Source organism: Topomyia yanbarensis, chromosome 1 (assembly GCF_030247195.1).
Source record: "Topomyia yanbarensis strain Yona2022 chromosome 1, ASM3024719v1, whole genome shotgun sequence".
In the NCBI taxonomy this organism is placed as follows: Eukaryota; Metazoa; Arthropoda; class Insecta; order Diptera; family Culicidae; genus Topomyia; species Topomyia yanbarensis.
Genome location: NC_080670.1, coordinates 177983755 through 177997473, shown reverse-complemented (window position 1 = coordinate 177997473; position 13719 = coordinate 177983755). Strand labels below are relative to the sequence as shown.

At 42.9% G+C, this 13719-nt stretch overlaps 1 protein-coding gene across 7 annotated transcripts in view; it reads right to left on the bottom strand.

The window, feature by feature from the left end:
* The window catches only part of LOC131682941 (double-stranded RNA-specific editase Adar), a 131379-nt gene that overhangs the window by 104877 nt on the left and 12783 nt on the right, over positions 1–13719 (bottom strand). The window lies entirely within an intron of this gene.

The following is a 13719-nucleotide window of genomic DNA, read 5'->3' as shown; positions in this document are numbered from 1 at the left end:
GGCGACTGAAAAGTAAGCAATACATTTAATTGAATTTTATTGTTGGAATTCGTGCTAATAATTCCATTATGTGACAAAACGTTCCTACAGGTGTAAAAGAAGTGTAGTCTATCAGAAAATCCGAAGAAATATGTCAAACAACTTAAAATTTGTTGTTTTTATTTCAGCGTATGAAATTTTTGCCACGAGATATTTTCATTCCCAAAACCATTTTAAGCGGTGATTTTATTTTTCCCATAATCTTTGATACATTTTTTGGTAGAATTGAAGATATCACTGCATTTGGCTAACTTTTTGAAACCCCTGGGTTATAATGGGTTAAAGTCGATTTACAAAAAAAAACACCTTTGATTTGCATGAAATTTTGTTCCTAGATAGGTAATTAAGTTCCCTACCTACCGTCAAAAATTCAAGCACTTTCAAGGAAAAAAGTTATTTGAAAAAAACTTTTCCTTGTCCAAACAATTTTTTTTCAGCGTATTTTTATCGGAAACCAATCCAATGAAAGTCATAATCATCTCAGAATCCAATTTCCCAACTGCTGATTGCCTGACACATGCAAAAAAATATCAATTACGGATTTCGTATATATTCAAAACAAGCTTGAATGAGGGCAAAGATGAGCCGTGAGATTTAACTAAATACCGCTTGTCCGTGTACGAAGAAGTATCTTGTCTATGTACCCGCCCGGGAAGTAGAGATTGATGGTGTAGTCTCCAACAGGAGCCTTAATTGCGAAGTATGGGGTTCGCCCCTTAAAGAACCCTTTGCTTCGGTCAGTGAAAATTCTGGTTCGCAAGCAATTGCGTTCAGGAAAAATCCAGGAGTACAGGAAAACAACTTATTTTCCATCAGCCTCATTTCGCACCTTTCGCCGCATCTGCTTTTCCAAACATTGATATTTTGGACGGGGCTAGTCTACCTGTTCGCCTTTTTGTGCCGCGAGGCATAAACTTCCGTCGTTGCAAACAATTGGGCCTACAGCGACTTATTGTAGAAACAAGGCACGCTATAAAAAACGCGGAGAGAATCATGAAAAGTTTTCCTACTGTGGAGAGACTCCGCATGATCCCTCGACATATCTCACATATAAATTATGTGGGGACAAAATGAAACATTTTTTTAAGGAACACTCCGATAAGAAATACAAAAGAGCGCTACGCCACCGACAACAACTAATTTCTACGTTTCCTTGTACAATAAAGAGCGAGAGTCTGACTATCCCATTGTGGGAACATCTTCTAATGCACCCGTAAAATATCCAAAGAGGAAAATCCTTTTCTCTTCTCAGCTTCCTCGTAAAGCCCTGAGAGTGTCCCTTGAAGGGTGCTGTTACAAAACCGAATTAAGTGGCTCCATGGGACATCAAAAAACCCCAAGTGTCCCTATATTTCAGTCCCTACCTTTTCCCCCAGGCTTTACACAATGCATTTATACTACGATTAAAGGTCAGACGAAACGAGTACTCGACCCGGTGAGCAGAGATTGCTTAGAATTGTACGCGAATAGAACTTTTGAACGTCGGATAGCCCGATTTTTTCTCAATATATGCGATGCTACAAATGCAAATGAAAAACTTAATGAAAGCTGAAAAACGCGATTATTGGCACCGGTCCGTCGACGGATTAACGGGCGGATCATCAGAGAAACAACGTTTCATATGGTGGCTAGGGCCTACGTTGTGTATTCAATTCATCCTGTGGCTGGAATACACGGACCTTTCGTCATTTGATGACAGCTATGCATCGCTTTTATGCTAATTATTATGACAGTAGTGGTGAGTGCAATCATAAAAGAGGCTGCACTGCGCCAACATTCTCCCCGCAAAACTGATGGTTTTTTATTTACCTATCAACGACCATGCCCACATCGTTACAGTTACAGGAGGCTCTCTGTTTGATGGAGCATGGAAAGTACTCTTTGTATTTACTGGCGAAAACATGGGAGTTTTTGAGTACTTTATCTGAAAAATCATGGCAGATTACCTTAGATTGAGTTCTTTCGCAGTGCTCCATTCCGGGTAATGAGGAGGTGGACACTTGGATTAGATTGATAATGAGAAGGAAGACATTTGAGCATTAGAAGGTGATATTAATGAAAGATCGCGTAGCTTCACGAGTCTTTAAATATTTCTTCTCAGAAGACGCTCGAAAATTGTCAAATTTCGTGGAGCGATGAAAGTTCAGGAATCCCAAAGTAGATACCTTGGTCCAAGTGAATGGCTAAGGGTCTTGACTTCATTCGGGTGATATCTTGTGTCATGTACAATCATTAAACGTAGAATGCCTGTCTCCGGAATATTGGGGTCGTGGAAAGTGCGCTTGTGGCGGCGGTTATCGCGATATTGAACATGTTGTCTGGTCGTGCGCTAAGTGTTCCACTAGTACCAGATCTCCGTTAAGCGAATCCCTTGGGCCTCGTTCCAGTCCATTCCGAGATGCTATACCAAATTCGTTACTGATACTGATTGCATGTATCAGGCAACTAGCAGTTGGAAAATTGGATTCTGAGATGATTATGACTTTCATTGGTTTAGTTTTCGATAAAAATACTCTGAAAAAAAAAATCAGTTTCGACAAGGAAAAGCTTCAAATAACATTTTCCCTTGAAACTTGAAAAATTTTTGACGGTAGGTAGGGAACATAATTACCTACCTTGGAACAAAATTTCATCCAAATCAAAAATGGGGTTTTCTGTAATTCGACTTAAAATTTCTAAAAACGATTTTTTGCAGTGTAGGAGTCGATGGAGAATTTTTGTCAATATTTTTATTCAAAAACTAAAAAGTTGTGTACAGGACACGACCACGGTGACATTGCAAATGTAGTGTGCAATATACTTCGCGGCGTCGGCGGTACAACATGATGATGAGTTATGTTCTATCAAAGACCATGCGGGTAAACTTGGGCGTAAACAATGAGAGTCACTCATTGTAGATATGTCGTTTTGAATAAAAGGTCTAGAAATTTTTCTTTTTTTCGGAGCTAGCGTCAATCCGGTGCACATCGATAACCCCAAGTTTGTAGATGTGATGTCAGAAAATTGAAAATCGGTTAAAAATGCATTGAAATCCAACAATATCGTGACAAAATATCCTGTATGTATGCAATGCGTTGAGTTAAATTACATTTTTCCAGCAGCGCTGATGTCCCAGTGGAACATGAGCATTGCATACATACAGGACACTTTGCGGGTAAAAAAAACTTGTCGGTAAAATTGAATATTAACGTCGTAATATTAATATTAGAAATATTGTGGCTTCTAAACATATCTATGAAATTGGGGCTATCCAAGGAAGTTATAATTTTCAAGATCGGTTGAGAAAACAGTGGAGATATAGCATCACATTGCTCCGACTAATTTTGAGAGTTGATAGTTTGAGGGTAAAAAAGTCACGAACATATTAACGGATTTTTCTGTCCCCCCTATCCAACGTGACGTGTCACGTGAGACGACATATCTCACATCACTCTACTTGACTTTTCTCGTCAGATTCACACTTGGGTGAAGGTGAGACTTAACACTACCATTAAACGGAAGTCTCACGTAGCCCGAACTGACTTTTCAGAATCGAATAAAAGTTGTATGCAAGTGAGGTGAAATATATCGTCTCACGTGACTCGCCGCGCAGAATAAAAGTGGGTGTTTGTTTGCAGCTCCTATCGGAGCGGTTTAACCATCGATTTTTATTTAACCTAACGATACTAAAATAGTGACTAAAAGAGAAACACGGTTCAATCGGTTGAGCAAGCGACGAAGACGTGCGGTTTTGTTGGCAAAAATGACACTCTAGCGCTGTTGTTAATAAGCTGATGTCCCTCGTTTTTCCCCAGTTCAATATTCTGGTACCACCGGAGTAGCATAAATAAACACCTAAAACAGGGCTACAGGCTCGAGGTTAGTGGCTTTCGGATCAGTACTGCAGTTGGTATCGTTTGCTGTTACCAACATAACTACCTACCACCCTCCCAATTCTCGCGTCTCGATAATGATAACGGGAAATGTGTGTGGCAGCATTTCAGCAACAAAAGTCTGCTTTTTATCGCATGCAAACCCGTTTTGTTTTTGCATAAGTGTAAGTACCACCACAAGTGTTGTTGGGGTAAGGTTATTGAATTGTTTATGGTGTTGCTGCATAGCTATCTACCACGCTCCGGACCATTGCAGTGACAGAACATTCCGTGGCTTGAAATATTCTCGCTTGTGAACGAATGATGTCAATGCAAATGCAGCTGTAAGTTGAGGTATGCCACAGAAAAGTTACGGCAACCGTATCCATCGGTATGGTTAGCAGTATATGAAGAGGCTTGTTTATGGTGGAATACCGAACTATCTAGACTCTTCTAACTAAGCAACAAGGTTAGGGATCGCCCTTAAAAAAAATCTGCCTCATACTCCATAAATCCCAATAGTGCCACACAGTAGTCAATTTCATTATTTTAAACTGGAACATTGGGATGGATTTCAACAACACTCAGCCGATAGCAGGCGACGTCAAACGTCACGCAGCAGGGACGAATTGTACAGTCACCAGTGCTTCCCTGTCTCCACGCCATGGTGGAAGGTGTTGATTTAGTTGATCCCACAAAACTACTATAGCTCAGTTACCGGAAGTGGCACTGGTCCTTGGCTGGTGTTTGGTGTTTTCCGGGACATAACCCGTGCATTAGGTTCGTGTTAATTTATTTTACCAGCGCCTGTCCAGAGTTTCAGTTTGACAAGTCAAGGATTCCTCCTACCTACTAACTGACAGGCTTGTCTCAAACGGGATTTCATTGTTGTTCGTTTCGTTGTTTTTCTAGTCCATTGTTTGACAGCTTGGTTGTTTAGTTCTCAAAACTACGAGCAGCACTCATTAAAATTGAGGCTTCGGAGTGGGATGAGTTGTTTAGTTTTTAATTAAAATTTAAATAATTGAACTTTTTTATATCAATCAAAACTTTTACCCCCTGCCAAGACGCAAAAATTGGAACGGAACAAAAAAAAATAAAAAACTAGCTTCACGTGTCATTTTTGTGGATTCCAGTGTTCTGCTCCGTGCACCGCGCACCTTTCGGTGCAAAGTTGCAAACAGTGCCATCGGGAAAGAACGCGAGCCAACCGTAATCACACTTTTTTTGTTCGGTTCGGTGTCATTGTTCAACCAACAATAATAATAACAGCAGCAACAAAAATGACAATAAAAATAAAGGCAAGGGTTAGAGAAACCGCTTTCTGCTAGGTACCAGACACTGTCAAGTGTCGGGCTTTGTTGTGACGTTATACAAATTCTGGAAAGCGGGATATACCTTATTTCCAAACCCCGCAAAAGCCTTCATGAACCCCGTAAACAGAGCTGTTGCTCTGACTATCTGACTTTTGGAGGTGCGCTGTTTTGAAATGTGTCGACCGGTTGTCATTTGTTTTTTTTGCACGAGTTGCCATAAATAGTTTCTGTATTGATCAAATAATTATCGGTCTGATAAGGTGCCCAAACTAAATGATAAAATATTTCCTGACCAAATCAAGACTCGGTTCGTTTGAACCAATTTGAACAAGGACTTCAGACATAGTTTCTATCGAAGTTTTACACTAGAGGTAAAACATAAACCACTATTAAGCTGGATGTCTCCTGGCAAATAGGATGTCAATCAATTGGACAATAGTTAAATATATGTGTGGTGATTAGTCAGTTTTTGGCAACTCTTATCTTTAGTTCGGAGACCATCCAGTCCTGGATGTGTATAAATTGTATCGCAAAGGAGACTTATTGGCATTATTTTTGCCTTTGAAGACATATTCAAGTCGACCTCCATTGAGCCTAAGCGGATGTCGCTCGTTGGAGATACTTTCAGCTATACACCTTTTGGCAGGTATACCTTCGCCCACCGTCTCCAGAATTCGTCTCAAATGTGTTGCTCTAACTGGCTGCTACTTTAAAGTGTGTCTCACATTTTGACTCCGTTCGAGCTCTTTAGCAGAAAATGGTTCGGAGTTGAGGCTTCTCTGTTGATCAACTCCAATACAACGTAGGTGAGTGGCCTACAATGCACTATAGGTAGCCTTTGGCTCCTTCATAATCGTCAGTAGGGTCTCATCGTTGGACTTGCTTCTAGAAGTGATACTGCTACCGCCTTCACAAATCGTACGAGACGCTTCCAAGCGTATATGCGGTATTATTATTATTATTTCCTGATTATACATCATATTAACATGATTTAATCTGTTCCACAATATTCCGCCACGCCACTCGGTCAGTTGCTGCTTGTCTCCAACCTCTCAGGTGCCCGATACTCACCAGGTTCTGCTCCACTTGGTCCAGCCACCGGGAACACTGCGCTCCTCTCCGTCTTGTACCTGCCGAGTTGGAGATGGAAACCAAGTTGGTGGGGTTGTTGTCCGGCATCCTCATAACATGCCCCGCCCACCGTACCCTTCCAGCTTGAGCTACTTTCCGGATACTTGGCTCACCATAGAGTCGCGCAAGTTCGTGGTTCATCCTAATCCTCCACACGCCATCCTCCTGCACACCACCGACGATCGTTCTCAGCACCCTTCTTTCGAAGACTTCGAGTGCTTGCAGAGCATTGTCCACGTTTCGTGCCCGTAAAGAACCACCGGTCTAATCAGTGTGTTGTACATGGCGCATTTCGCGCGGTGGTGAAGTTTCCTGGATCTCAAAGTTTTGTGGAGCCCATAGTAAGCACGACTTCCAGAGATAATACGCCTTCTGATCTCCCGGCTGGTGTTATTGTCCGCAGTCACCAATGAGCCTAAATAGATGAACTCGTCAACCACCTCGAACTCGTCGCCGTCGATGGTAATACTACTGCCCAAGCGTTCCCTATCGCGATCGGTTCCGCCAGCCAGCATGTACTTCGTCTTAGACACATTTATCTTCAGTCCTACTCGTGCTGCTTCGCGCTTCAGTCGGGTATACAGATCTGCTACCGTCTCCTTGTTTCTACCGATTAAATCATACCCCGCATGTTGAACCCCGCCCTTCGCATCACACCTTCCAGCGCTATATTGAACAGCAGGCAGGACAGCCCATCGCCTTGTCTTAGTCCCCTACGTGTTTCAAACGGACCCGAGAGGCCACAACGACACAACGCCTTACACCATCCAACGTAGCCTTAACCAGTCTTGTCAGCTTCCCAGGGAAGCCGTTCTCGTCCATCATTTTCCATAGCTCCACACGGTCCACCGTGTCATATGCGGCTTTAAAGTCGATGAACAGGTGATGTGTTGGGACCTGGTATTCACGGCATTTTTGGAGGATTTGCCGTAAAGATTTGGTCGTTTGTTGATCTGCCATTGGTGAAACCGGCCTGATTACTCCCGACATATCCATTTATCAGCGGTGATAGGCGCCGGAACAGAATCTGGGACAGCAGTTTGTATGCGGCATTTGTCACTGTGATCGCTCTGTAGTTTTCACAGTCCAATTCATGTATATCGGGGTGATGACCCCTTCCTTCCACTCCTCCGGTAGCTGTTCTCTGTCCCAGATTCTTTCGATTATTCATGCATGCATGCATCCCGTCAGTTTCTCCGGACCCACCTTGAAGAGTTCCGTTCCTAGACCACCCTTACCAGCTGCCTTGTTGTTCTTGAGCTGTTGAATAGCCTCGTTAAACTCATTCATAGTGGGCGCCGGTGCATCCCTGTCAGCTGCGACACTGACATAATCGTCCTCCTCGAACGCCCGATTGTCGGCCTGCGCACCATTCAGATGTTCATTGTAGTACTGCCTCCACCTTTCGACCACCTCACGTTCGTCCGTCAAGATGCCATCTATATGAATGAATAGAGTTGACTATATGGCGGAGATGTTCTGTAATAAAATAGAATCGAGGTTGGCCTCTAATGTGCCGCGGAAACGTCGCCCTGCGTCGCCTGCCTGGAGTACCCGAGAATTAAGGGATTTAAAACGTGTACGAAATGCATGTCAACGTAGGCTTCGACAACAGCGAACTCCGGAAACTGAAGATTGCTTTCATCGTGCTAGTAATGCGTACCGCTACCGTAATGCAACTTTATACAAATCGTATGTTCTACGCGTCCAACCAAGTTTAAGGAGAAACCCAAGAGGATTTTGGAGTTTTGTAAATTCCAAGCGGAAATCAGAATCAGTGCCGTCTACCGTGTACGTGGACCAAACCGAATCTACGTCTGCTGCAACATCTTGTAAATTGTTCGCGAATCATTTTGCTTCCGTTTTTTCGCCTGATGTCGCCTCTATGTAGGAAGCTGCGTCGGCCGCTTTGGACGTTCCAGCTGATGTGGTTGACCTAAGAACGTTTACTATAACGCCAGAAATAGTCAGGTCGGCAGCATTAAAAATGAAAAATTCGTACTCTTCTGGACCTGATGGTATTCCTGCAGTAATATTTCGTCACTGTATTGCCTATTTAACAGAACCTCTGTGCTGTATTTTCATCCGTTCTTTTGCCGAGGCGAAATTTGCCGACATTTGGAAACAATCCACAATGTTGCCTGTCTTAAAAACGGAGATCGACGAAACGTGAGGAATTATCGTGGTATAACTAGCCTGTCTGCTGCTTCAAAGATATTTGAAATCATAGTGAGCGCCATGATTCAAGAAAGCACTCGTAATTACATTTCATTCGAGCAACATGGTTTCATGCCTGGAAGATCTGTCTCGACAAATTTATTGGAGTTCACCTCGACATGCATCACACAAATTGAAAACAGATCTCAGATTGACGCAATTTACACTGATTTGAAAGCCGCTTTTGACAAAATCGACCATCGAATACTTCTTTGCAAACTGTCGCGTCTCGGAGCTTCGGTACAATTGGTGGCTTGGCTGAACTCGTATTTAACTGGCAGAGTATTACGTGTAAAGGTGGGCTCCTGTTTTTCGACTGCATTTTCCAACGCGTCTGGAGTTCCTCAAGGTAGTAACCACGGTCCCATGTTGTTTATTCTGTTCTTCAACGATGTAACACTGTTCATGCGGTGCGGCTGTAAGCTAGTTTATGCTGATGATCTAAAACTATATTTTGTTGTACATTCGATCGAGGACTGCGAACGTCTTCATGCACTACTGGATTTGTTCGTTTTATGGTGTCAGAAGAACAAATTAGTTGTAAGTATCCGCAAATGTGTGGTGATTACATTCCATCGTATTGCAACACCGACTGTATTCGACTACCACATTGACGGTGTTTCACTGACCAGAGTCGAGTAAGTTCAGGATCTAGGCGTGCTGTTGGATTCTAAGTTATCATTCGAGGCACATCGGTCAGCCGTTATTTCAAAAGCTACTCATCAGTTGGGGTTCATCGCTAAGGTTGCGAAAGATTTTACCGATCCGTATTGCCTGAAAGCACTTTATTGTTCTTTAGTCCGTCCTATACTGGAAACTGCCTCTGTTGTTTGGTGTCCACATCAGACGCCTTGGTGCCTAAGGGTTGAAAGCATACAGAAACAATTCATTCGTTTAGCGTTGAAAAACCTGCCATGGCGTGATCCTTTGAATCTGCCTCCGTATCCTGATCGATGTCGATTATTAGGACTTGACACGCTGCAACGACGTAGGAAGACCCAACAAGCATTATTCGTTGGCAAGTTGCTGAATGGAGAAATTGACGCACCGCATCTATTGCCATTAATGGACTTTCGAACACCATCCAGATCGTCTCGTAGTACAGCGCTGTTGCATCCAAGATTCCACAGAACATCATTCGGATACAATGAACCGCTCACATCGTGTATCCGCATATTCGCTTTAGTAGAGGATTTGTTCGATTTTGGAGAAAATTCTAGTCGGTTTGCAAATAGAATTGGTAGCTCTAGATTAATCTAAGTTTAAGTTTTGATATTTTAACATATTCATTAAGACTACGTGTCCGATGATAAATTGAAATACAAATACAAATATGCGGCATACCAGGTGGAATAAAGCATCAAAATGTTTTAGCAGTGGAAGTCTGCTAGAAAGCCTCGATGAGAGACTGGTAGTGAGAGAGGTTTTAGGAGCTGCCCGACATCAGATACACCTACATATTACCGTTTTGATTAGCTCTCGATGTTTAGCCTTCTCGAATCGATGGCGCTTTTCGTTTACGGTGGTCTGTCGATTGGATTGGTCGAAATGGCGGTGATGCAGCATCGATACAGTCACGCTTCCGTAGAATTGAATCGCCTTGATCCGCAAATCGAACTCGATTTGTCGACGACCTTGTATTGATCGCAAACAGAAATTTCAACCGAGAAAGCTTTTGACTACGTAAGAACATCCCGCTATTTTACTACGCCAACCTGAATTCGACGAAGATTTTGGATGAACGGAATGGCGTAAGACATCGTCAAGCAATGCTTTAGAAGTAGTGTACACCAGCATGAAGTGATTTCCTGCGGGACAATCGTGAATTGTCGTGATACAGATCGTTCCGAAGAGTGGACGTATACGTGAACATGTCCTTCGACGGTATCCATCTCATTCCTAGAACAGATTCTCTAATTTCTTTGCGTTCTAGTAAAAGATCTTTTGACATTCCTTGATTCGATATAGAACTACCAGTCTGATGGATAGAAAGCTCCGTATTTCAAAACAGATCGAAAAAATGCACGAGTTTTACTTTGTTGATCATGTCCACTGCCTCTTGAGTAGTTCGAAAATTATCGATCAACGACGTATGGCTCTTCACAATACGACAGCGGCCCGTAGTCATTCGCATGCAAACTCTTCACATGTTTAACGGATCGATGTAGATGAGAAGGACGCTGCGAAGTTTTCCCGCGATAGACCCGATTGGCTTCACGAATCTTAATTTTGTGGAAGAGCTATCGGGAAGTAACGAAAACGGTTGAGGACACTCGAAAATGGCGAAAGGAAATCTGTCTCCTTCAAAGGTGTAGAGTTAAACAAAGCATCTACCATCTACCTTGGACGTGGCGTACCAAGCCTAACTTTGCCGAGTTCTTTTGGATGAAGCACAACTCCTAGTGAACTGTTAGGTGACCGGCGGGCATAATCTTCAATCTCGGACTCTGCAATTCGCGCGTTCACTAGCTTCTTTAGTTCTGGATCTTTGAGAAGCTTCATCTTCAGTGCTTGTAAAAGACGAAGTGTTGTTGCATGGGTCGTCCACTGTTAAGTTTCAAGCCGAGAGTTGCATTTTTGGATCCAGCAACCGTAGATGCTCCAGCTGACTCGACATTATGCCTCAATCCTCCGCGCAGCTTTATCGGAAGTCACACGCAATTAATTTCGATTGAACATCGGCGCAGTCTTTCAGTGAGACTCGTCGCAAGTGACAAAACTGTTCGGTAAGATTGCGGTACCGCGCTGTCTGCTTCGGAAGAACTAGCTAGATTCATGTGTGGGCATGAATCGACTGTCGTATAGCACTGTCAACACCCGCAACCTTACACTACACTGGTACCTAGGCTCTTTTCTCGTCATAGGGTCAGTCCATTATAAGATAAAATACTCCGGTGCCCCACTAACATCCAACAACTAAGCAACAGTTCCTTCTAGCTGGGTTACCGTCAATGAAGGCAATGATTGTCTGGGCAGTAGCTTTGCCGAACAGCGCAACTGGAGCTAAGCAGAATTACGTTTACGCTGCAGCCACTATCCCAGATGAAGGACGAAGCTTTGATGTCTATCGCAGTAGCTACTCAACGATTTGTAGGGCCTTTTCCGTGATTATTCATACGCCAAGGTTTTTCTGAACATGTTTTCCCACCATTCTTCCACGTTCAGTGTTTTGAAACAATCACATTCTATCATACGATGGCCTTGCATGTCGTCCGTGCTAGATGGCAGCTCGAACCTGCCGTGTTAACCAGAAAGAACTTAAAATGTATGAAGATTGCCGCCGTAACCATTGTAAGTTGGTGTTTGAAAACAGCCCACTCAAGCCTTAATGACCCCGGCATCTTTTCCATGAATCTGGCACTGTTCGGTTTAAAAATCACTTTATTGGGTTGGACTGCACACGACGGATCCCTAAGTGTTACTTGTTTCGGTTGATCGTTGCGGTTGTTGATATTATACTTGCGGGTTCTCCTCTTCTCTGTTAGAGTAGTAGAAAATCTCGGAATAATCGCCGCTGGAGAGGAATCGGAATCACTACTGTCGGATAACATTTCAATTTAAAGATCAATTAGCCAGATCAAAGTCAAAACAAAACTGTTTCCATCAACCGGTATAGCGCTCGAAAATGTTGCGGGACAAAAATCGGAAATTCCTGAATATTCCACAAACCTGGCGTCACTGTAAGCCACGCGGTCATCATTCAGTGCGTGTGATGGTGTTGATGATGGTAATGACGTCGGGTGCTCTTCGGTAGCGACTGTGCACTTGTTTATTCTCGCTGTCTCGTAATCTTTCGCTCTAACTCTTTCAATCACTCGGTTAGCAGCGCTATGGCTAGTGGGGATTTGAAATGTTATTTTGCTTCTTTTTGGCGTTGCATGCGTGTCGTTTACATGGCAAGTGCGCGGAAGGATAAATCGAATGGATTTTTGAATGTTTGTTTTGTTCTTGCGGAGGCAACAGGCCTAAATACCGGGTTCTCTAAATGGCCGACTTGGCGACCTGCTTTGGGATGTTCTAAGGTATTTTGTATCGCACGCCAACCGAAATGATTGCAATGTAACTGTCGGATCGTTCCCACTAGCGACCAGATGAGTAACTCGGGCCGATCATACAATGTTCGCAAGGTTCTAACAACATGCGGTACTCCGGGAAGAAGCAGCAGTAATCGACTTTGAACCGATTCATGCGCGCGACCATAAAACGGATAAGACTATCCGCGTTCGTGTATCTACAAGCAGCTGCCGATTGCTTAAAATTGCCAGTCCTCGGCTGATCGTGATCGTCTCGCTGGTTCGAGCAGAGCCCGGTGGTTCATTGGCTCCATCTGCTTCGATTGTGTGGTCAGATTGTGTAATCGTACCTCTATTTTGACATCTATGTACGCGGTGATTCGTTGAACGTTGTCAGTAAAAGTAGAAAGTAAATTGATTCTGCGTATCGTGACTGTTGCCTTCGGTAGTTGAAAATAAACTGAAAAATAAAATATCAAGGCAAGTGAATCGGAAAGTCTACATTTCATTACAGAACAAAAGTTTCGTCAGACTTCGAACCACAGATTCTAAGGCATGAGTGAAAGTGAATTCGGGATGTTCGTCTCTCGGTGCGTAAAATCGAAGACAACGGTGTCCTACACTATTACAAGACGGGGGCGTAGCGAATTGGACACATTATTGACAACAGAATTTTAAATATTTCTGAAAAAACCATAGATAGGTTATAAAACTGTAGTTATAGTGGGATTGATCCTTGAAGTTTGAGAGTTCCAGATAAAATAATGAAAAGTCTCTGGACAAGCTATCTTATGAATTCTTTTATCTTTATTCAAACTTTCCATAGAAGTCCAACTTATGAATTTCATCATAAGTAATTGGACGTCTATGAGTTTATGAACTATTCATAGGACCGCTCATAAAATTCCTAAGCATCCAATGGAATTGCTACAAAACTGGTTCATATGCCGTGATTAACGAAATTCAAGTTGATTTTCCTTGACGGGACCAATAAAACACTGATTGACTTATCTGGAGGAGATCATCTCGGAAAATGACACTACAACAAGCACTATAGTAAGCTCTGTTTTGCGAAATAAAAGCAAAGCATCTGCAGTCCTAATTAATTTTGCTAATATCTAGCTGAAATCATTAAAATGTAACGACAATAAG